Here is a 24,663-nt window from a genome sequence, read left to right as displayed (position 1 = left end):
CCCTGAGTGTGCACTGGCATCAGTGATTTAGAGAAGCCAACAAGGTTCCCTGAGTGGACACTGGCATCGGGAAGGTTCCCTGAGTGGGCACTGGCATCAGGGAGTCAGAGAAGCCAACAAGGTTCCCTGAATGGACACTGGCATCGGGGATTCAGAGGTTCCCTGAGTGGACACACACTGGCATTGGAGATTCAGAGAAGCCAACAAGGTTTCCTGAGTGGGCACTGGCATTGAGGCTTCAGAGAAGCCAACAAGGTTCCCTGAGTGGGCACTGGCATCGGGGCTTCAGAGAAGCCAACAAGGTTCCCTGAGTGGGCACTGGCATCAGGGATTTAGAGAACCCAACACGGTTCCCTGAGTGAACAGTGGACGCTGGCATTGGGGATTCAGAGGATCCAACAAGGTTCCCTGAGTGGACATTGGCATCAGGAAGGTTCCCTGATTGGACACTGGCATCGGGGATTCAGAGAAGCGAACAAGGTTCCCTGAGTGGGCACTGGCATTGGGGATTCAGAGAAGCCAACATGGTTTCCTGAGTTTGCACTGGCATCAGGGATTTAGAGAAGTCAAAAAGGTTCTCTGAGTGGGCACTGACATCGGGGCTTCTGAGAAGCCAACAAGGTTCCCTGAGTGGACACTGGCATCAGGGATTCAGAGGTTCCCTGAGTGGACACACACTGGCATTGGGGATTCAGAGAAGCCAACAAGGTTCCCTGAGTGGGCACTGGCAGCAGGGATTCAGAGAAGCCAACAAGGTTCCCTGAGTGGACAGTGGACGCTGGCATTGGGGCTTCAGAGAAGCCAACAAGGTTCCCTGAGTGGACGCTGGCATCAGGGATTCAGAGGAGCCAACAAGGTTCCCTGAGTGGACGCTGGCATCAGGGGTTCAGAGGAGCCAACAAGGTTCCCTGAGTGGACACTGGCATTGGGGCTTCTGAGAAGCCAACAAAGTTTCCTGAGTGGACACTGGCATCAGGGATTCATAGAAGCCAACAAGGTTCCCTGAGTGGGCACTGTCATCGGGGATTCAGAGAAGCCAACAATGTTCCCTGAGTGGGCACAGGAATCGGGGCTTCAGAGAAGCCAACAAGATTTCCTGAGTGGACGCTGGCATCGGGGCTTCAGAGAAGCCAACAAGGTTCCCTGAGTGGACGCTGGCATAGGGGCTTCAGAGAAGGCAACAAGGTTCCCTGAGTGTGCACTGGCATCGGGAAGGTTCCCTGAGTGGACACTGGCATCAGGGATTCAGAGAAGCCAACAAGGTTCCCTGAATTGACACTGGCATCGGGGATTCAGAGGTTCCCTGAGTGGACACACACTGGCATTGGGGATTCAGAGAAGCCAACAAGGTTTCCTGCGTGGGCACTGCCATTGAGGCTTCAGAGAAGCCAACAAGGTTCCCTGAATGACCACTGGCATCAGGGATTCAGAGGTTCCCTGAATGGACACACACTGGCATTGGGGATTCAGAGAAGCCAACAAGGTTTCCTGAGTAGGCACTGGCATTGGGGCTTCAGAGAAGCCAACAAGGTTCCCTGAGTGGGCACTGGCAGCAGGGATTCAGAGAAGCCAACAAGGTTCCCTGAATGGACACTGGCATCAGGGATTCAGAGGTTCCCTGAGTGGACACACACTGGCATTGGGACTTCAGAGAAGCCAACAAGGTTCCCTGAGTGGATGCTAGCATCAGGGATTCAGAGGAGCCAACAAGGTTCCCTGAGTGGACGCTGGCATCAGGGGTTCAGAGAAGCCAACAAGGTTCCCTGAGTGGACACTGGCATTGGGGCTTCTGAGAAGCCAACAAGGTTCCCTGAGTGGACGCTAGCATCAGGGATTCAGAGGAGCCAACAAGGTTCCCTGAGTGGACGCTGGCATCAGGGGTTCAGAGAAGCCAACAAGGTTCCCTGAGTGGACACTGGCATTGGGGCTTCTGAGAAGCCAACAAAGTTTCCTGAGTGGACACTGGCATCAGGGATTCAGAGAAGCCAACAAGGTTCCCTGAGTGGGCACTGTCATCGGAGATTCAGAGAAGCCAACAAGGTTCCCTGAGTAGGCACAGGAATCGGAGCTTCAGAGAAGCCAACAAGGTTCCCTGAGTGGACGCTGGCATTGGGGCTTCAGAGAAGCCAACAAGGTGTCCTGAGTGTGCACTGGCATCAGTGATTTAGATAAGCCAACAAGGTTCCCTGAGTGGACACTGGCATCGGGAAGGTTCCCTGAGTGGGCACTGGCATCAGGGAGTCAGAGAAGCCAACAAGGTTCACTGAATGGACACTGGCATCGGGGATTCAGAGGTTCCCTGAGTGGACACACACTGGCATTGGGGATTCAGAGAAGCCAACAAGGTTTCCTGAGTGGGCACTGGCATTGAGGCTTCAGAGAAGCCAACAAGGTTCCCTGAGTGGGCACTGGCAGCAGGGATTCAGAGAAGCCAACAAGGTTCCCTGAATGGACACTGGCATCAGGGATTCAGAGGTTCCCTGAGTGGACACACACTGGCATTGGGACTTCAGAGAAGCCAACAAGGTTCTCTGAGTGGGCACTGGCATTGGGGCTTCTGAGAAGCCAACAAAGTTCCCTGAGTGGACGCTGGCATCGGGGCTTCTGAGAAGCTTACAAGGTTCCCTGAGTGGGCACTGGCATTGGGCTTCAGAGAAGCCAACAAGGTTCCCTGAGTGGACACTGACATCGGGGATTCAGATTAGCCAACAAGGTTTTCTGAGTGGACACTGGCATAGGGGCTTCAGAGAAGCCAAGAAGGTTCCCTGAGTGGACACTTGCATCAGGGATTCAGAGAAGCCAGCAAGGTTCTCTGAGTCGACACTGGCATCGGGGCTTCAGAGAAGCCAACAAGGTTCCCTGAGTGGGCACTGGCATCGGGGATTCAGAGAAGCCAACAAGGTTCCCTGAGTGGGCACTGGCATCAGGGATTCAGAAAAGCCAACAAAGTTTCCTGAGTGGGCACTGGCATTGGTGATTCAGAGAAGCCAACAAGGTTTCCTGAGTGGACACTGGCATCGGGAAGGTTCCCTGAGTGGACACTGGCTTTGGGGATTCAAAGAAGCCAACAAGTTTCCGAGAGTGGGCCCTGGCATCGGGGCTTCAGAGAAACCAACAAGGTTCCCTGACTGGACACTGGCATCAGGGCTTCAGAGAAGCCAACAAGGTTCCATGATTGTACACTGGCATTGGGGATTCAGAGGTTCCCTGAATGGACACACACTGGCATTGGGCATTCAGAGAAGCCAACAAGGTTTCCTGAATGGGCACTGGCATCGGGGCGGCAGAGAAGCCAACAAGGTTCCCTGAGTGGGCACTGCCATCAGGGATTCAGAGAACCCAACAAGCTTCCCTGAGTGAATAGTGGATGCTGGCAACAGGGATTCAGAAGAGCCAACAAGGTTCCCTGAGTGGACGCTGGCATCGGGGATTCAGAGAAGCCAACAAGGTTCCCTGAGTGGACACTGGCATCGGGCTTCAGAGAAGCGAACAAGGTTCCCTGAGTGGGCACTGGCATTGGGGATTCAGAGAAGCCAACAAGGTTTCCTGAGTGGGCACTGGCATTGGGGCTTCAGAGAAGCCAACAAGGTTCCCTGAGTGGGCACTGGCATCAGGGATTCAGAGAACCCAACACGGTTCCCTGAGTGATCAGTGGACGCTGGCATTGGGGATTCAGAGGATCCAACAAGGTTCCCTGAGTGGACGTTGGCATTGGGGATTCAGTGAAGCCAACAAAGTTCCCTGAGTGGACATTGGCATCAGGAAGGTTCCCTGATTGGACACTGGCATCGGGGATTCAGAGAAGCGAACAAGGTTCCCTGAGTGGGCACTGGCATTGGGGATTCAGAGAAGCCAACATGGTTTCCTGAGTTTGCACTGGCATCAGGGATTTAGAGAAGTCAAAAAGGTTCTCTGAGTGGGCACTGACATCGGGGCTTCTGAGAAGCCAACAAGGTTCCCTGAGTGGACACTGGCATCAGGGATTCAGAGGTTCCCTGAGTGGACACACACTGGCATTGGGGATTCAGAGAAGCCAACAAGGTTCCCTGAGTGGGCACTGGCAGCAGGGATTCAGAGAAGCCAACAAGGTTCCCTGAGTGGACAGTGGACGCTGGCATTGGGGCTTCAGAGAAGCCAACAAGGTTCCCTGAGTGGACGCTGGCATCAGGGATTCAGAGGAGCCAACAAGGGTCCCTGAGTGGACGCTGGCATCAGGGGTTCAGAGGAGCCAACAAGGTTCCCTGAGTGGACACTGGCATTGGGGCTTCTGAGAAGCCAACAAAGTTTCCTGAGTGGACACTGGCATCAGGGATTCATAGAAGCCAACAAGGTTCCCTGAGTGGGCACTGTCATCGGGGATTCAGAGAAGCCAACAATGTTCCCTGACTGGGCACAGGAATCGGGGCTTCAGAGAAGCCAACAAGGTTTCCTGAGTGGACGCTGGCATCGGGGCTTCAGAGAAGCCAACAAGGTTCCCTGAGTGGACGCTGGCATAGGGGCTTCAGAGAAGGCAACAAGGTTCCCTGAGTGTGCACTGGCATCGGACATTTAGAGAAGCCAACAAGGTTCCCTGAGTGGACACTGGCATCGGGAAGGTTCCCTGAGTGGACACTGGCATCAGGGATTCAGAGAAGCCAACAAGGTTCCCTGAATTGACACTGGCATCGGGGATTCAGAGGTTCCCTGAGTGGACACACACTGGCATTGGGGATTCAGAGAAGCCAACAAGGTTTCCTGCGTGGGCACTGCCATTGAGGCTTCAGAGAAGCCAACAAGGTTCCCTGAATGACCACTGGCATCAGGGATTCAGAGGTTCCCTGAATGGACACACACTGGCATTGGGGATTCAGAGAAGCCAACAAGGTTTCCTGAGTGGGCACTGGCATTGGGGCTTCAGAGAAGCCAACAAGGTTCCCTGAGTGGGCACTGGCAGCAGGGATTCAGAGAAGCCAACAAGGTTCCCTGAATGGACACTGGCATCAGGGATTCAGAGGTTCCCTGAGTGGACACACACTGGCATTGGGACTTCAGAGAAGCCAACAAGGTTCCCTGAGTGGATGCTAGCATCAGGGATTCAGAGGAGCCAACAAGGTTCCCTGAGTGGACGCTGGCATCAGGGGTTCAGAGAACCCAACAAGGTTCCCTGAGTGGACACTGGCATTGGGGCTTCTGAGAAGCCAACAAGGTTCCCTGAGTGGACGCTAGCATCAGGCATTCAGAGGAGCCAACAAGGTTCCCTGAGTGGACGCTGGCATCAGGGGTTCAGAGAAGCCAACAAGGTTCCCTGAGTGTACACTGGCATTGGGGCTTCTGAGAAGCCAACAAAGTTTCCTGAGTGGACACTGGCATCAGGGATTCAGAGAAGCCAACAAGGTTCCCTGAGTGGGCACTGTCATCGGAGATTCAGAGAAGCCAACAAGGTTCCCTGAGTAGGCACAGGAATCGGAGCTTCAGAGAAGCCAACAAGGTTCCCTGAGTGTGCACTGGCATCAGTGATTTAGAGAAGCCAACAAGGTTCCCTGAGTGGACACTGGCATCGGGAAGGTTCCCTGAGTGGGCACTGGCATCAGGGAGTCAGAGAAGCCAACAAGGTTCCCTGAATGGACACTGGCATCGGGGATTCAGAGGTTCCCTGAGTGGACACACACTGGCATTGGGGATTCAGAGAAGCCAACAAGGTTTCCTGAGTGGGCACTGGCATTGAGGCTTCAGAGAAGCCAACAAGGTTCCCTGAGTGGGCACTGGCATCGGGGCTTCAGAGAAGCCAACAAGGTTCCCTGAGTGGGCACTGGCATCAGGGATTTAGAGAACCCAACACGGTTCCCTGAGTGAACAGTGGACGCTGGCATTGGGGATTCAGAGGATCCAACAAGGTTCCCTGAGTGGACATTGGCATCAGGAAGGTTCCCTGATTGGACACTGGCATCGGGGATTCAGAGAAGCGAACAAGGTTCCCTGAGTGGGCACTGGCATTGGGGATTCAGAGAAGCCAACATGGTTTCCTGAGTTTGCACTGGCATCAGGGATTTAGAGAAGTCAAAAAGGTTCTCTGAGTGGGCACTGACATCGGGGCTTCTGAGAAGCCAACAAGGTTCCCTGAGTGGACACTGGCATCAGGGATTCAGAGGTTCCCTGAGTGGACACACACTGGCATTGGGGATTCAGAGAAGCCAACAAGGTTCCCTGAGTGGGCACTGGCAGCAGGGATTCAGAGAAGCCAACAAGGTTCCCTGAGTGGACAGTGGACGCTGGCATTGGGGCTTCAGAGAAGCCAACAAGGTTCCCTGAGTGGACACTGGCATCAGGGATTCAGAGGAGCCAACAAGGTTCCCTGAGTGGACGCTGGCATCAGGGGTTCAGAGGAGCCAACAAGGTTCCCTGAGTGGACACTGGCATTGGGGCTTCTGAGAAGCCAACAAAGTTTCCTGAGTGGACACTGGCATCAGGGATTCATAGAAGCCAACAAGGTTCCCTGAGTGGGCACTGTCATCGGGGATTCAGAGAAGCCAACAATGTTCCCTGAGTGGGCACAGGAATCGGGGCTTCAGAGAAGCCAACAAGATTTCCTGAGTGGACGCTGGCATCGGGGCTTCAGAGAAGCCAACAAGGTTCCCTGAGTGGACGCTGGCATAGGGGCTTCAGAGAAGGCAACAAGGTTCCCTGAGTGTGCACTGGCATCGGGAAGGTTCCCTGAGTGGACACTGGCATCAGGGATTCAGAGAAGCCAACAAGGTTCCCTGAATTGACACTGGCATCGGGGATTCAGAGGTTCCCTGAGTGGACACACACTGGCATTGGGGATTCAGAGAAGCCAACAAGGTTTCCTGCGTGGGCACTGCCATTGAGGCTTCAGAGAAGCCAACAAGGTTCCCTGAATGACCACTGGCATCAGGGATTCAGAGGTTCCCTGAATGGACACACACTGGCATTGGGGATTCAGAGAAGCCAACAAGGTTTCCTGAGTAGGCACTGGCATTGGGGCTTCAGAGAAGCCAACAAGGTTCCCTGAGTGGGCACTGGCAGCAGGGATTCAGAGAAGCCAACAAGGTTCCCTGAATGGACACTGGCATCAGGGATTCAGAGGTTCCCTGAGTGGACACACACTGGCATTGGGACTTCAGAGAAGCCAACAAGGTTCCCTGAGTGGATGCTAGCATCAGGGATTCAGAGGAGCCAACAAGGTTCCCTGAGTGGACGCTGGCATCAGGGGTTCAGAGAAGCCAACAAGGTTCCCTGAGTGGACACTGGCATTGGGGCTTCTGAGAAGCCAACAAGGTTCCCTGAGTGGACGCTAGCATCAGGGATTCAGAGGAGCCAACAAGGTTCCCTGAGTGGACGCTGGCATCAGGGGTTCAGAGAAGCCAACAAGGTTCCCTGAGTGGACACTGGCATTGGGGCTTCTGAGAAGCCAACAAAGTTTCCTGAGTGGACACTGGCATCAGGGATTCAGAGAAGCCAACAAGGTTCCCTGAGTGGGCACTGTCATCGGAGATTCAGAGAAGCCAACAAGGTTCCCTGAGTAGGCACAGGAATCGGAGCTTCAGAGAAGCCAACAAGGTTCCCTGAGTGGACGCTGGCATTGGGGCTTCAGAGAAGCCAACAAGGTGTCCTGAGTGTGCACTGGCATCAGTGATTTAGATAAGCCAACAAGGTTCCCTGAGTGGACACTGGCATCGGGAAGGTTCCCTGAGTGGGCACTGGCATCAGGGAGTCAGAGAAGCCAACAAGGTTCACTGAATGGACACTGGCATCGGGGATTCAGAGGTTCCCTGAGTGGACACACACTGGCATTGGGGATTCAGAGAAGCCAACAAGGTTTCCTGAGTGGGCACTGGCATTGAGGCTTCAGAGAAGCCAACAAGGTTCCCTGAGTGGGCACTGGCAGTAGGGATTCAGAGAAGCCAACAAGGTTCCCTGAATGGCCACTGGCATCAGGGATCCAGAGGTTCCCTGAGTGGACACAACCTGGCATTGGGGATTCAGAGAAGCCAACAAGGTTTCCTGAGTGGGCACTGGCATTGGGGCTTCAGAGAAGCCAACAAGGTTCCCTGAGTGAGCACTGGCAGCAGGGATTCAGAGAAGCCAACAAGGTTCCCTGAATGGACAATGGCATCAGGGATTCAGAGGTTCCCTGAGTGGACACACACTGGCATTGGGACTTCAGAGAAGCCAACAAGGTTCTCTGAGTGGACACTGGCATCGGGACTTCAGAGAAGCCAACAAGGTTCCCTGAGTGGGCACTGGCATCGGGGATTCAGAGAAGCCAACAAGGTTCCCTGAGTGGGCACTGACATCGGGGCTTCAAAGAAGCCAACAAGGTTCCCTGAGTGGGCACTGACATTGGGGCTTCAGAGACGCCAACAAGGTTCCGTGAGTGGGCACTGGCATCAGGGATTCAGAAAAGCCAACAAAGTTTCCTGAGTGGACACTGGCTTCAGTGATTCAGAGAAGCCAACAAGGTTCCCTGAGTGGACACTGGCATCGGGAAGGTTCCCTGAGTGGACACTGGCTTTGGGGATTCAAAGAAGCCAACAAGGTTCCGAGAGTGGGCCCTGGCATCGGGGCTTCAGAGAAACCAACAAGGTTCCCTGAGTGGACACTGGCATTAGGGCTTCAGAGAAGCCAATAAGGTTCCCTGAGTGTGCACTGGTATCAGGGATTTAGAGAAGCCAACAAGGTTCCCTGAGTGGGCACTGACATCGGGGCTTCTGAGAAGCCAACAAGGTTCCATGAGTGTACACTGGCATCGGGGATTCAGAGGTTCCCTGAGTGGACACACACTAGCATTGGGGATTCAGAGAAGCCAACAAGGTTTCCTGAGTGGGCACTGGCATCGAGCCTGCAGAGAAGCCAACAAGGTTCACTGAGTGAGCACTGGCATCAGGGATTCAGAGAACCCAACACGGTTCCCTGAGTGAACAGTGGACGCTGGCATCGGGGATACAGTGAAGCCAACAAAGTTCCCTGAGTGGACACACACTGGATTCACGGATTCAGAGAAGCCAACAAGGTTCCCTGAGTGGACGCTGGCATCGGAAAGGTTCCCTGATTGGACACTGCCATCAGGGATTCAGAGAAGCTAACAAGGTTCCCTGAATGGACACTGGCATCAGGGATTCAGAGGTTCCCTGAGTGGACACACACTGGCATTGGGCATTCAGAGAAGCCAACAAGGTTTCCTGAGTGGGCACTGGCATCAGGGCTGCAGAGAAGCCAACAAGGTTCCCTGAGAGGGCACTGGCATCAGGGATTCAGAGAACCCAACAAGGTTCCCTGAGTGGACACTGGCATCAGGGATTCAGAGAAGCCAACAAGGTTCCCTGAGTGAACACTGCCATTCGGCTTCAGAGAAGCCAACAAGGTTCCATGAGTGGGCACTGGCATTGGGGATTCAGAGAAGCCAACAAGGTTTCCTGAGTGGGCACTGGCATCGGGGATTCAGAGAAGCCATGAAGGTTCCCGAGTGGGCACTGGCATCAGGGATTCAGAGAACCCAACACGGTTCCCTGAGTGAACAGTGGACGCTGGCATTGGGGATTCAGAGGAGCCAACAAGGTTCCCTGAGTGGGCGTTGGCATCGTGGATTCAGTGAAGCTAACAAAGTTCCCTGAATGGACACACACTGGATTCACGGATTCAGAGAAGCCAACAAGGTTCCCTGAGTGGACACTGGCATCAGGAAGGTTCCCTGATTGGACACTGGCATCAGGGATTACGAGAAGCTAACAAGGTTCCCTGAATGGACACTGGCATCAGGGATTCATAGGTTCCCTGAGTGGACACACACTGGCATTGGGGATTCAGAGAAGCCAACAAGGTTCCCTGAGTGGGCACTGGCATCAGGGATTCAGAGAACCCAACACCGTTCCCTGAGTGAACAGTGGACGCTGGCATTGGGGATTCAGAGGATCCAACAAGGTTCCCTGAGTGGACGTTGGCATTGGGGATTCAGTGAAGCCAACAAAGTTCCCTGAGTGGACACTGGCATCAGGAAGGTTCCCTGATTGGACACTGGCATCGGGGATTCAGAGAAGCGAACAAGGTTCCCTGAGTGGGCACTGGCATTGGGGATTCAGAGAAGCCAACATGGTTTCCTGAGTTTGCACTGGCATCAGGGATTTAGAGAAGTCAAAAAGGTTCTCTGAGTGGGCACTGACATCGGGGCTTCTGAGAAGCCAACAAGGTTCCCTGAGTGGACACTGGCATCAGGGATTCAGAGGTTCCCTGAGTGGACACACACTGGCATTGGGGATTCAGAGAAGCCAACAAGGTTCCCTGAGTGGGCACTGGCAACAGGGATTCAGAGAAGCCAACAAGGTTCCCTGAGTGGACAGTGGACGCTGGCATTGGGGCTTCAGAGAAGCCAACAAGGTTCCCTGAGTGGACGCTGGCATCAGGGATTCAGAGGAGCCAACAAGGTTCCCTGAGTGGACGCTGGCATCAGGGGTTCAGAGGAGCCAACAAGGTTCCCTGAGTGGACACTGGCATTGGGGCTTCTGAGAAGCCAACAAAGTTTCCTGAGTGGACACTGGCATCAGGGATTCATAGAAGCCAACAAGGTTCCCTGAGTGGGCACTGTCATCGGGGATTCAGAGAAGCCAACAATGTTCCCTGAGTGGGCACAGGAATCGGGGCTTCAGAGAAGCCAACAAGGTTTCCTGAGTGGACGCTGGCATCGGGGCTTCAGAGAAGCCAACAAGGTTCCCTGAGTGGACGCTGGCATAGGGGCTTCAGAGAAGGCAACAAGGTTCCCTGAGTGTGCACTGGCATCGGACATTTAGAGAAGCCAACAAGGTTCCCTGAGTGGACACTGGCATCGGGAAGGTTCCCTGAGTGGACACTGGCATCAGGGATTCAGAGAAGCCAACAAGGTTCCCTGAATTGACACTGGCATCGGGGATTCAGAGGTTCCCTGAGTGGACACACACTGGCATTGGGGATTCAGAGAAGCCAACAAGGTTTCCTGCGTGGGCACTGCCATTGAGGCTTCAGAGAAGCCAACAAGGTTCCCTGAATGACCACTGGCATCAGGGATTCAGAGGTTCCCTGAATGGACACACACTGGCATTGGGGATTCAGAGAAGCCAACAAGGTTTCCTGAGTGGGCACTGGCATTGGGGCTTCAGAGAAGCCAACAAGGTTCCCTGAGTGGGCACTGGCAGCAGGGATTCAGAGAAGCCAACAAGGTTCCCTGAATGGACACTGGCATCAGGGATTCAGAGGTTCCCTGAGTGGACACACACTGGCATTGGGACTTCAGAGAAGCCAACAAGGTTCCCTGAGTGGACGCTAGCATCAGGGATTCAGAGGAGCCAACAAGGTTCCCTGAGTGGACGCTGGCATCAGGGGTTCAGAGAAGCCAAAAAGGTTCCCTGAGTGGACACTGGCATTGGGGCTTCTGAGAAGCCAACAAGGTTCCCTGAGTGGACGCTAGCATCAGGGATTCAGAGGAGCCAACAAGGTTCCCTGAGTGGACGCTGGCATCAGGGGTTCAGAGAAGCCAACAAGGTTCCCTGAGTGGACACTGGCAATGGGGCTTCTGAGAAGCCAACAAAGTTTCCTGAGTGGACACTGGCATCAGGGATTCAGAGAAGCCAACAAGGTTCCCTGAGTGGGCACTGTCATCGGAGATTCAGAGAAGCCAACAAGGTTCCCTGAGTGTGCACTGGCATCAGTGATTTAGAGAAGCCAACAAGGTTCCCTGAGTGGACACTGGCATCGGGAAGGTTCCCTGAGTGGGCACTGGCATCAGGGAGTCAGAGAAGCCAACAAGGTTCCCTGAATGGACACTGGCATCGGGGATTCAGAGGTTCCCTGAGTGGACACACACTGGCATTGGGGATTCAGAGAAGCCAACAAGGTTTCCTGAGTGGGCACTGGCATTGAGGCTTCAGAGAAGCCAACAAGGTTCCCTGAGTGGGCACTGGCAGTAGGGATTCAGAGAAGCCAACAAGGTTCCCTGAATGGCCACTGGCATCAGGGATCCAGAGGTTCCCTGAGTGGACACAACCTGGCATTGGGGATTCAGAGAAGCCAACAAGGTTTCCTGAGTGGGCACTGGCATTGGGGCTTCAGAGAAGCCAACAAGGTTCCCTGAGTGAGCACTGGCAGCAGGGATTCAGAGAAGCCAACAAGGTTCCCTGAATGGACAATGGCATCAGGGATTCAGAGGTTCCCTGAGTGGACACACACTGGCATTGGGACTTCAGAGAAGCCAACAAGGTTCTCTGAGTGGACACTGGCATCGGGACTTCAGAGAAGCCAACAAGGTTCCCTGAGTGGGCACTGGCATCGGGGATTCAGAGAAGCCAACAAGGTTCCCTGAGTGGGCACTGACATCGGGGCTTCAAAGAAGCCAACAAGGTTCCCTGAGTGGGCACTGACATTGGGGCTTCAGAGACGCCAACAAGGTTCCGTGAGTGGGCACTGGCATCAGGGATTCAGAAAAGCCAACAAAGTTTCCTGAGTGGACACTGGCTTCAGTGATTCAGAGAAGCCAACAAGGTTCCCTGAGTGGACACTGGCATCGGGAAGGTTCCCTGAGTGGACACTGGCTTTGGGGATTCAAAGAAGCCAACAAGGTTCCGAGAGTGGGCCCTGGCATCGGAGCTTCAGAGAAACCAACAAGGTTCCCTGAGTGGACACTGGCATTAGGGCTTCAGAGAAGCCAATAAGGTTCCCTGAGTGTGCACTGGTATCAGGGATTTAGAGAAGCCAACAAGGTTCCCTGAGTGGGCACTGACATCGGGGCTTCTGAGAAGCCAACAAGGTTCCATGAGTGTACACTGGCATCGGGGATTCAGAGGTTCCCTGAGTGGACACACACTGGCATTGGGGATTCAGAGAAGCCAACAAGGTTTCCTGAGTGGGCACTGGCATCGAGCCTGCAGAGAAGCCAACAAGGTTCACTGAGTGAGCACTGGCATCAGGGATTCAGAGAACCCAACACGGTTCCCTGAGTGAACAGTGGACGCTGGCATCGGGGATTCAGTGAAGCCAACAAAGTTCCCTGAGTGCACACACACTGGATTCACGGATTCAGAGAAGCCAACAAGGTTCCCTGAGTGGACACTGGCATCGGAAAGGTTCCCTGATTGGACACTGCCATCAGGGATTCAGAGAAGCTAACAAGGTTCCCTGAATGGACACTGGCATCAGGGATTCAGAGGTTCCCTGAGTGGACACACACTGGCATTGGGCATTCAGAGAAGCCAACAAGGTTTCCTGAGTGGGCACTGGCATCAGGGCTGCAGAGAAGCCAACAAGGTTCCCTGAGTGGGCACTGGCATCAGGGATTCAGAGAACCCAACAAGGTTCCCTGAGTGGACACTGGCATCAGGGATTCAGAGAAGCCAATAAGGTTCCCTGAGTGAACACTGGCGTTCGGCTTCAGAGAAGCCAACAAGGTTCCATGAGTGGGCACTGGCATTGGGGATTCAGAGAAGCCAACAAGGTTTCCTGAGTGGGCACTGGCATCGGGGATTCAGAGAAGCCATCAAGGTTCCCGAGTGGGCACTGGCATCAGGGATTCAGAGAACCCAACACGGTTCCCTGAGTGAACAGTGGACGCTGGCATTGGGGATTCTGAGGAGCCAACAAGGTTCCCTGAGTGGGCGTTGGCATCGGGGATTCAGTGAAGCCAACAAAGTTCCCTGAGTGGACACACACTGGATTCACGGATTCAGAGAAGCCAACAAGGTTCCCTGAGTGGGCACTGGCATCAGGAAGGTTCCCTGATTGGACACTGGCATCAGGGATTACGAGAAGCTAACAAGGTTCCCTGAATGGACACTGGCATCAGGGATTCATAGGTTCCCTGAGTGGACACACACTGGCATTGGGGATTCAGAGAAGCCAACAAGGTTTCCTGAGTTTGCACTGGCATTGGGGCTGCAGAGAAGCCAACAAGGTTCCCTGAGTGGGCACTGGCATCAGGGATTCAGAGAACCCAACAAGGTTCCCTGAGTGAACAGTGGATGCTGGCAACGGGGATTCAGAGGTGCCAACAAGGTTCCCTGAGTGGACGCTGGCATCGGGGATTCACTGAAGCCAACAAGGTTCCCTGAGTGGACACACACTGGATTCAGGGATTCAGAGAAGCCAACAAGGTTCTCTGAGTGGACACTGGCATTGGGGCTTCTGAGAAGCCAACAAAGTTCCCTGAGTGGATGCTGGCATCGGGGCTTCTGAGAAGCTTACAAGGTTCCCTGAGTGGGCACTGGCATTGGGCTTCAGAGAAGCCAACAAGGTTCCCTGAGTGGACACTGACATCGGGGATTCAGAGAAACCAACAAGGTTCTCTGAGTGGACACTGGCATAGGGGCTTCAGAAAAGCCAACAAGGTTCCCTGTGTGGATACTCGCATCGGGGATTCAGAGAAGCCAACAAGGTTCCCTGGGTGGACACTGGAATCAGGGCTTCAGAGAAGCGAACAAGGTTCCCTGAGTGGGCAATGGCATCGGGGATTCAGAGAAGCCAACAAGGTTCCCTGAGTGGGCACTGACATCGGGGCTTCAGAGAAGCCAACAAGGTTCCCTGAGGGGGCACTGGCATCAGGGATTCAGAAAAGCCAACAAGGTTCCCTGAGTGGGCACTGGCATCGGGGATTCAGAGAAACCAATAAGGTTCCCTGAGTGGACACTGTCATCGGGAAGGTTCCCTGAGTGGACACTGGCATCGGGGATAAAAAGAAGCCAACAAGGTTCCGAGAGTGGACACTGGCATCAGGGTTTCAGAGAAACCAACAAGGTTCCCTAAGTGGACACTGGCATCGGGGCTTCAGAGAAGCCAACAAGGTTCCCTGAGTGTGCTCTGGCATCGGGGATTTAGAGAAGTCAAAAAGGTTCTCTGAGTGGGCACTGACATCGGGGCTTCTGAGAAGCCAACAAGGTTCCCTGAGTGGACACTGGCATCAGGGATTCAGAGGTTCCCTGAGTGGACACACACTGGCATTGGGGATTCAGAGAAGCCAACAAGGTTCCCTGAGTGGGCACTGGCAGCAGGGATTCAGAGAAGCCAACAAGGTTCCCTGAGTGGGCACTGGCAGTAGGGATTCAGAGAAGCCAACAAGGTTCCCTGAATGGCCACTGGCATCAGGGATCCAGAGGTTCCCTGAGTGGACACAACCTGGCATTGGGGATTCAGAGAAGCCAACAAGGTTTCCTGAGTGGGCACTGGCATTGGGGCTTCAGAGAAGCCAACAAGGTTCCCTGAGTGAGCACTGGCAGCAGGGATTCAGAGAAGCCAACAAGGTTCCGTGAATGGACAATGGCATCAGGGATTCAGAGGTTCCCTGAGTGGACACACACTGGCATTGGGACTTCAGAGAAGCCAACAAGGTTCTCTGAGTGGACACTGGCATCGGGACTTCAGAGAAGCCAACAAGGTTCCCTGAGTGGGCACTGGCATCGGGGATTCAGAGAAGCCAACAAGGTTCCCTGAGTGGGCACTGACATCGGGGCTTCAAAGAAGCCAACAAGGTTCCCTGAGTGGGCACTGACATTGGGGCTTCAGAGACGCCAACAAGGTTCCGTGAGTGGGCACTGGCATCAGGGATTCAGAAAAGCCAACAAAGTTTCCTGAGTGGACACTGGCTTCAGTGATTCAGAGAAGCCAACAAGGTTCCCTGAGTGGACACTGGCATCGGGAAGGTTCCCTGAGTGGACACTGGCTTTGGGGATTCAAAGAAGCCAACAAGGTTCCGAGAGTGGGCCCTGGCATCGGGGCTTCAGAGAAACCAACAAGGTTCCCTGAGTGGACACTGGCATTAGGGCTTCAGAGAAGCCAATAAGGTTCCCTGAGTGTGCACTGGTATCAGGGATTTAGAGAAGCCAACAAGGTTCCCTGAGTGGGCACTGATATCGGGGCTTCTGAGAAGCCAACAAGGTTCCATGAGTGTACACTGGCATCGGGGATTCAGAGGTTCCCTGAGTGGACACACACTGGCATTGGGGATTCAGAGAAGCCAACAAGGTTTCCTGAGTGGGCACTGGCATCGAGCCTGCAGAGAAGCCAACAAGGTTCACTGAGTGAGCACTGGCATCAGGGATTCAGAGAACCCAACACGGTTCCCTGAGTGAACAGTGGACGCTGGCATCGGGGATTCAGTGAAGCCAACAAAGTTCCCTGAGTGGACACACACTGGATTCACGGATTCAGAGAAGCCAACAAGGTTCCCTGAGTGGACACTGGCATCGGAAAGGTTCCCTGATTGGACACTGCCATCAGGGATTCAGAGAAGCTAACAAGGTTCCCTGAATGGACACTGGCATCAGGGATTCAGAGGTTCCCTGAGTGGACACACACTGGCATTGGGCATTCAGAGAAGCCAACAAGGTTTCCTGAGTGGGCACTGGCATCAGGGCTGCAGAGAAGCCAACAAGGTTCCCTGAGTGGGCACTGGCATCAGGGATTCAGAGAACCCAACAAGGTTCCCTGAGTGGACACTGGCATCAGGGATTCAGAGAAGCCAACAAGGTTCCCTGAGTGAACACTGGCATTCGGCTTCAGAGAAGCCAACAAGGTTCCATGAGTGGGCACTGGCATTGGGGATTCAGAGAAGCCAACAAGGTTTCCTGAGTGGGCACTGGCATCGGGGATTCAGAGAAGCCATCAAGGTTCCCGAGTGGGCACTGGCATCAGGGATTCAGAGAACCCAACACGGTTCCCTGAGTGAACAGTGGACGCTGGCATTGGGGATTCAGAGGAGCCAACAAGGTTCCCTGAGTGGGCGTTCGCATCGTGGATTCAGTGAAGCTAACAAAGTTCCCTGAATGGACACACACTGGATTCACGGATTCAGAGAAGCCAACAAGGTTCCCTGAGTGGACACTGGCATCAGGAAGGTTCCCTGATTGGACACTGGCATCAGGGATTACGAGAAGCTAACAAGGTTCCCTGAATGGACACTGGCATCAGGGATTCATAGGTTCCCTGAGTGGACACACACTGGCATTGGGGATTCAGAGAAGCCAACAAGGTTCCCTGAGTGGGCACTGGCATCAGGGATTCAGAGAACCCAACACGGTTCCCTGAGTGAACAGTGGACGCTGGCATTGGGGATTCAGAGGATCCAACAAGGTTCCCTGAGTGGACGTTGGCATTGGGGATTCAGTGAAGCCAACAAAGTTCCCTGAGTGGACACTGGCATCAGGAAGGTTCCCTGATTGGACACTGGCATCGGGGATTCAGAGAAGCGAACAAGGTTCCCTGAGTGGGCACTGGCATTGGGGATTCAGAGAAGCCAACATGGTTTCCTGAGTTTGCACTGGCATCAGGGATTTAGAGAAGTCAAAAAGGTTCTCTGAGTGGGCACTGACATCGGGGCTTCTGAGAAGCCAACAAGGTTCCCTGAGTGGACACTGGCATCAGGGATTCAGAGGTTCCCTGAGTGGACACACACTGGCATTTGGAATTCAGAGAAGCCAACAAGGTTCCCTGAGTGGGCACTGGCAGCAGGGATTCAGAGAAGCCAACAAGGTTCCCTGAGTGGACAGTGGACGCTGGCATTGGGGCTTCAGAGAAGCCAACAAGGTTCCCTGAGTGGACGCTGGCATCAGGGATTCAGAGGAGCCAACAAGGTTCCCTGAGTGGACGCTGGCATCAGGGGTTCAGAGGAGCCAACAAGGTTCCCTGAGTGGACACTGGCATTGGGGCTTCTGAGAAGCCAACAAAGTTTCCTGAGTGGACACTGGCATCAGGGATTCATAGAAGCCAACAAGGTTCCCTGAGTGGGCACTGTCATCGGGGATTCAGAGAAGCCAACAATGTTCCCTGAGTGGGCACAGGAATCGGGGCTTCAGAGAAGCCAACAAGGTTTCCTGAGTGGACGCTGGCATCGGGGCTTCAGAGAAGCCAACAAGGTTCCCTGAGTGGACGCTGGCATAGGGGCTTCAGAGAAGGCAACAAGGTTCCCTGAGTGTGCACTGGCATCGGACATTTAGAGAAGCCAACAAGGTTCCCTGAGTGGACACTGGCATCGGGAAGGTTCCCTGAGTGGACACTGGCATCAGGGATTCAGAGAAGCCAACAAGGTTCCCTGAATTGACACTGGCATCGGGGATTCAGAGGTTCCCTGAGTGGACACACACTGGCATTGGGGATTCAGAGAAGCCAACAAGGTTTCCTGCGTGGGCACTGCCATTGAGGCTTCAGAGAAGCCAACAAGGTTCCCTGAATGACCACTGGCATTAGGGATTCAGAGGTTCCCTGAATGGACACACACTGGCATTGGGGATTCAGAGAAGCCAACAAGGTTTCCTGAGTGGGCACTGGCATTGGGGCTTCAGAGAAGCCAACAAGGTTCCCTGAGTGGGCACTGGCAGCAGGGATTCAGAGAAGCCAGCAAGGTTCCCTGAATGGACACTGGCATCAGGGATTCAGAGGTTCCCTGAGTGGACACACACTGGCATTGGGACTTCAGAGAAGCCAACAAGGTTCCCTGAGTGGACGCTAGCATCAGGGATTCAGAGGAGCCAACAAGGTTCCCTGAGTGGACGCTGGCATCAGGGGTTCAGAGAAGCCAACAAGGTTCCCTGAGTGGACACTGGCATTGGGGCTTCTGAGAAGCCAACAAGGTTCCCTGAGTGGACGCTAGCATCAGGGATTCAGAGGAGCCAACAAGGTTCCCTGAGTGGACGCTGGCATCAGGGGTTCAGAGAAGCCAACAAGGTTCCCTGAGTGGACACTGGCATTGGGGCTTCTGAGAAGCCAACAAAGTTTCCTGAGTGGACACTGGCATCAGGGATTCAGATAAGCCAACAAGGTTCCCTGAGTGGGCACTGTCATCGGAGATTCAGAGAAGCCAACAAGGTTCCCTGAGTAGGCACAGGAATCGGAGCTTCAGAGAAGCCAACAAAGTTCACTGAGTGGACGCTGGCATTGGGGCTTCAGAGAAGCCAACAAGGTTCCCTGAGTGTGCACTGGTATCAGTGATTTAGAGAAGCCAACAAGGTTCCCTGAGTGGACACTGGCATCGGGAAGGTTCCCTGAGTGGGCACTGGCATCAGGGAGTCAGAGAAGCCAACAAGGTTCCCTGAATGGACACTGGCATCGGGGATTCAGAGGTTCCCTGAGTGGACACACACTGGCATTGGGGATTCAGAGAAGCCAACAAGGTTTCCTGAGTGGGCACTGGCATTGAGGCTTCAGAGAAGCCAACAAGGTTCCCTGAGTGGGCACTGGCAGTAGGGATTCAGAGAAGCCAACAAGGTTCCCTGAATGGCCACTGGCATCAGGGATCCAGAGGTTCCCTGAGTGGACACAACCTGGCATTGGGGATTCAGAGAAGCCAACAAGGTTTCCTGAGTGGGCACTGGCATTGGGGCTTCAGAGAAGCCAACAAGGTTCCCTGAGTGAGCACTGGCAGCAGGGATTCAGAGAAGCCAACAAGGTTCCCTGAATGGACAATGGCATCAGGGATTCAGAGGTTCCCTGAGTGGACACACACTGGCATTGGGACTTCAGAGAAGCCAACAAGGTTCTCTGAGTGGACACTGGCATCGGGACTTCAGAGAAGCCAACAAGGTTCCCTGAGTGGGCACTGGCATCGGGGATTCAGAGAAGCCAACAAGGTTCCCTGAGTGGGCACTGACATCGGGGCTTCAAAGAAGCCAACAAGGTTCCCTGAGTGGGCACTGACATTGGGGCTTCAGAGACGCCAACAAGGTTCCGTGAGTGGGCACTGGCATCAGGGATTCAGAAAAGCCAACAAAGTTTCCTGAGTGGACACTGGCTTCAGTGATTCAGAGAAGCCAACAAGGTTCCCTGAGTGGACACTGGCATCGGGAAGGTTCCCTGAGTGGACACTGGCTTTGGGGATTCAAAGAAGCCAACAAGGTTCCGAGAGTGGGCCCTGGCATCGGAGCTTCAGAGAAGCCAATAAGGTTCCCTGAGTGTGCACTGGTATCAGGGATTTAGAGAAGCCAACAAGGTTCCCTGAGTGGGCACTGACATCGGGGCTTCTGAGAAGCCAACAAGGTTCCATGAGTGTACACTGGCATCGGGGATTCAGAGGTTCCCTGAGTGGACACACACTGGCATTGGGGATTCAGAGAAGCCAACAAGGTTTCCTGAGTGGGCACTGGCATCGAGCCTGCAGAGAAGCCAACAAGGTTCACTGAGTGAGCACTGGCATCAGGGATTCAGAGAACCCAACACGGTTCCCTGAGTGAACAGTGGACGCTGGCATCGGGGATTCAGTGAAGCCAACAAAGTTCCCTGAGTGGACACACACTGGATTCACGGATTCAGAGAAGCCAACAAGGTTCCCTGAGTGGACACTGGCATCGGAAAGGTTCCCTGATTGGACACTGCCATCAGGGATTCAGAGAAGCTAACAAGGTTCCCTGAATGGACACTGGCATCAGGGATTCAGAGGTTCCTTGAGTGGACACACACTGGCATTGGGCATTCAGAGAAGCCAACAAGGTTTCCTGAGTGGGCACTGGCATCAGGGCTGCAGAGAAGCCAACAAGGTTCCCTGAGTGGGCACTGGCATCAGGGATTCAGAGACAGTTGTCTTATTCTAGCTAGAGCCCTCATCTTATCGAAATTAGATTATTGTAACGCCCTCTACATAGGGACTACCAAACAAATCATCCACAGAATCCAAGTACTCCAAAACAATGCACTTAGAGCGGCCTTAAGTATCCCCAGAAGTGCACACATTTCAGAAATAAGTCGAAGACACAAATGGCTTTCCACCCAAGAAAAAATCAACCTTAAATCTGCGTCCCTTATCCACAAATGCCTAAACAACAAAGCTCCCCGATACCTCTCAGAACGCTTCAACAGGAAAAATCCAACGAGACTCACAAGGACAGCCAGCCCCAACTGCCTCCTAGTGCCCAGATTCAAACTAGCCACCATTGGAGGTTCCAGCTTCCCAGTTAAGGCAGCACAGTTATGGAACTCCCTACCCCTTGCACTCAGATCTGACCAAACCTTCAATAACTTCAGAAAGAACACCATAAAATGGCTTATTGAGAATGCGACATAGCGTATGTCACTTTATACGTAACGTCTTCTTATTATGTTTGTACCAACCTGCTTTTACTGTTTGATCGCCATAGATTTGACTGTTTAGCTACGCCTTATCTGCACTTGCACTTGCCCTACCCTGCAGACTCGAAATGTCCACTTTGCCTGTAACCTGTAACGTTAACTAATCTGTAACCTGTAAACGTTAACTAAGCTGTAAACCTCCTTGTTCTCTTGCGCCCTGTTACCCTAGGGTCTGGTGCGCACAATAAATAAACAAACAAACAAACAACAAACAAACAAACCCAACAAGGTTCCCTGAGTGGACACTGGCATCAGGGATTCAGAGAAGCCAATAAGGTTCCCTGAGTGAACACTGGCATTCGGCTTCAGAGAAGCCAACAAGGTTCCATGAGTGGGCACTGGCATTGGGGATTCAGAGAAGCCAACAAGGTTTCCTGAGTGGGCACTGGCATCGGGGATTCAGAGAAGCCATCAAGGTTCCCGATTGGGCACTGGCATCAGGGATTCAGAGAACCCAACACGGTTCCCTGAGTGAACAGTGGACGCTGGCATTGGGGATTCTGAGGAGCCAACAAGGTTCCCTGAGTGGGCGTTGGCATCGGGGATTCAGTGAAGCCAACAAAGTTCCCTGAGTGGACACACACTGGATTCACGGATTCAGAGAAGCCAACAAGGTTCCCTGAGTGGGCACTGGCATCAGGAAGTTTCCCTGATTGGACACTGGCATCAGGGATTACGAGAAGCTAACAAGGTTCCCTGAATGGACACTGGCATCAGGGATTCATAGGTTCCCTGAGTGGACACACACTGGCATTGGGGATTCAGAGAAGCCAACAAGGTTTCCTGAGTTTGCACTGGCATTGGGGCTGCAGAGAAGCCAACAAGGTTCCCTGAGTGGGCACTGGCATCAGGGATTGAGAGAACCCAACAAGGTTCCCTGAGTGAACAGTGGATGCTGGCAACGGGGATTCAGAGGTGCCAACAAGGTTCCCTGAGTGGACGCTGGCATCGGGGATTCACTGAAGCCAACAAGGTTCCCTGAGTGGACACACACTGGATTCAGGGATTCAGAGAAGCCAACAAGGTTCTCTGAGTGGACACTGGCATTGGGGCTTCTGAGAAGCCAACAAAGTTCCCTGAGTGGATGCTGGCATCGGGGCTTCTGAGAAGCTTACAAGGTTCCCTGAGTGGGCACTGGCATTGGGCTTCAGAGAAGCCAACAAGGTTCCCTGAGTGGACACTGACATCGGGGATTCAGAGAAACCAACAAGGTTCTCTGAGTGGACACTGGCATAGGGGCTTCAGAAAAGCCAACAAGGTTCCCTGTGTGGATACTCGCATCGGGGATTCAGAGAAGCCAACAAGGTTCCCTGGGTGGACACTGGAATCAGGGCTTCAGAGAAGCGAACAAGGTTCCCTGAGTGGGCAATGGCATCGGGGATTCAGAGAAGCCAACAAGGTTCCCTGAGTGGGCACTGACATCGGGGCTTCAGAGAAGCCAACAAGGTTCCCTGAGGGGGCACTGGCATCAGGGATTCAGAAAAGCCAACAAGGTTCCCTGAGTGGGCACTGGCATCGGGGATTCAGAGAAACCAATAAGGTTCCCTGAGTGGACACTGTCATCGGGAAGGTTCCCTGAGTGGACACTGGCATCGGGGATAAAAAGAAGCCAACAAGGTTCCGAGAGTGGACACTGGCATCAGGGTTTCAGAGAAACCAACAAGGTTCCCTAAGTGGACACTGGCATCGGGGCTTCAGAGAAGCCAACAAGGTTCCCTGAGTGTGCTCTGGCATCGGGGATTTAGAGAAGTCAAAAAGGTTCTCTGAGTGGGCACTGACATCGGGGCTTCTGAGAAGCCAACAAGGTTCCCTGAGTGGACACTGGCATCAGGGATTCAGAGGTTCCCTGAGTGGACACACACTGGCATTGGGGATTCAGAGAAGCCAACAAGGTTCCCTGAGTGGGCACTGGCAGCAGGGATTCAGAGAAGCCAACAAGGTTCCCTGAGTGGACAGTGGACGCTGGCATTGGGGCTTCAGAGAAGCCAACAAGGTTCCCTGAGTGGACGCTGGCATCAGGGATTCAGAGGAGCCAACAAGGTTCCCTGAGTGGACGCTGGCATCAGGTGTTCAGAGAAGCCAACAAGGTTCCCTGAGTGGACACTGGCAATGGGGCTTCTGAGAAGCCAACAAAGATTCCTGAGTGGACACTGGCATCAGGGATTCAGAGAAGCCAACAAGGTTCCCTGAGTGGGCACTGTCATCGGGGATTCAGAGAAGCCAACAAGGTTCCCTGAGTGGGCACAGGAATCGGGGCTTCAGAGAAGCCAACAAGGTTCCCTGAGTGGACGCTGGCATCGGGGCTTCAGAGAAGCCAACAAGGTTCCCTGAGTGGACGCTGGCATAGGGGCTTCAGAGAAGGCAACAAGGTTCCCTGAGTGTGCACTGGCATCGGGGATTCAGAGGTTCCCTGAGTGGACACACACTGGCATTGGGGATTCAGAGAAGCCAACAAGGTTTCCTGAGTGGGCTCTGGCATTGGGGCTTTAGAGAAGCCAACAAGGTTCCCTGAGTGGGCTTTGGCAGCAGGGATTCAGAGAAGCCAACAAGGTTCCCTGAATGGACACTGGCATCAGGGATTCAGAGGTTCCCTGAGTGGACACACACTGGCATTGGGACTTCAGAGAAGCCAACAAGGTTCTCTGAGTGGACACTGGCATTGGGGCTTCTGAGAAGCCAACAAAGTTCCCTGAGTGGACGCTGGCATCGGGGCTTCTGAGAAGCTTACAAGGTTCCCTGAGTGGGCACTGGCATTGGGCTTCAGAGAAGCCAACAAGGTTCCCTGAGTGGACACTGACATCAGGGATTCAGATTAGCCAACAAGGTTTTCTGAGTGGACACTGGCATAGGGGCTTCAGAGAAGCCAACAAGGTTCCCTGAGTGGACACTTGCATCAGGGATTCAGAGAAGCCAACAAGGTTCTCTGAGTGGACAATGGCATCGGGGCTTCAGAGAAGCCAACAAGGTTCCCTGAGTGGGCACTGGCATCGGGGATTCAGAGAAGCCAACAAGGTTCCCTGAGTGGGAACTGGCATCAGGGATTCAGAAAAGCCAACAAAGTTTCCTGAGTGGGCACTGGCATTGGTGATTCAGAGAAGCCAACAAGGTTTCCTGAGTGGACACTGGCATCGGGAAGGTTCCCTGAGTGGACACTGGCTTTGGGGATTCAAAGAAGCCAACAAGTTTCCGAGAGTGGGCCCTGGCATCGGGGCTTCAGTGAAACCAACAAGGTTCCCTGACTGGACACAGGCATCAGGGCTTCAGAGAAGCCAACAAGGTTCCATGATTGTACACTGGCATTGGGGATTCAGAGGTTCCCTGAGTGGACACACACTGGCATTGGGCATTCAGAGAAGCCAACTAGGTTTCCTGAGTGGGCACTGGCATCGGGGCGGCAGAGAAGCCAACAAGGTTCCCTGAGTGGGCACAGGAATCGGGGCTTCAGAGAAGCCAACAAGGTTCCCTGAGTGGACGCTGGCATCGGGGCTTCAGAGAAGCCAACAAGGTTCCCTGAGTGGACGCTGGCATAGGGGCTTCAGAGAAGGCAACAAGGTTCCCTGAGTGTGCACTGGCATCGGGGATTTAGAGAAGCCAACAAGG

Source organism: Ambystoma mexicanum, chromosome 8 (genome assembly GCF_040938575.1).
Source record: "Ambystoma mexicanum isolate Mex_15411 chromosome 8, UKY_AmexF1_1, whole genome shotgun sequence".
In the NCBI taxonomy this organism is placed as follows: Eukaryota; Metazoa; Chordata; class Amphibia; order Caudata; family Ambystomatidae; genus Ambystoma; species Ambystoma mexicanum.
This window is presented reverse-complemented; position numbering follows the sequence as displayed.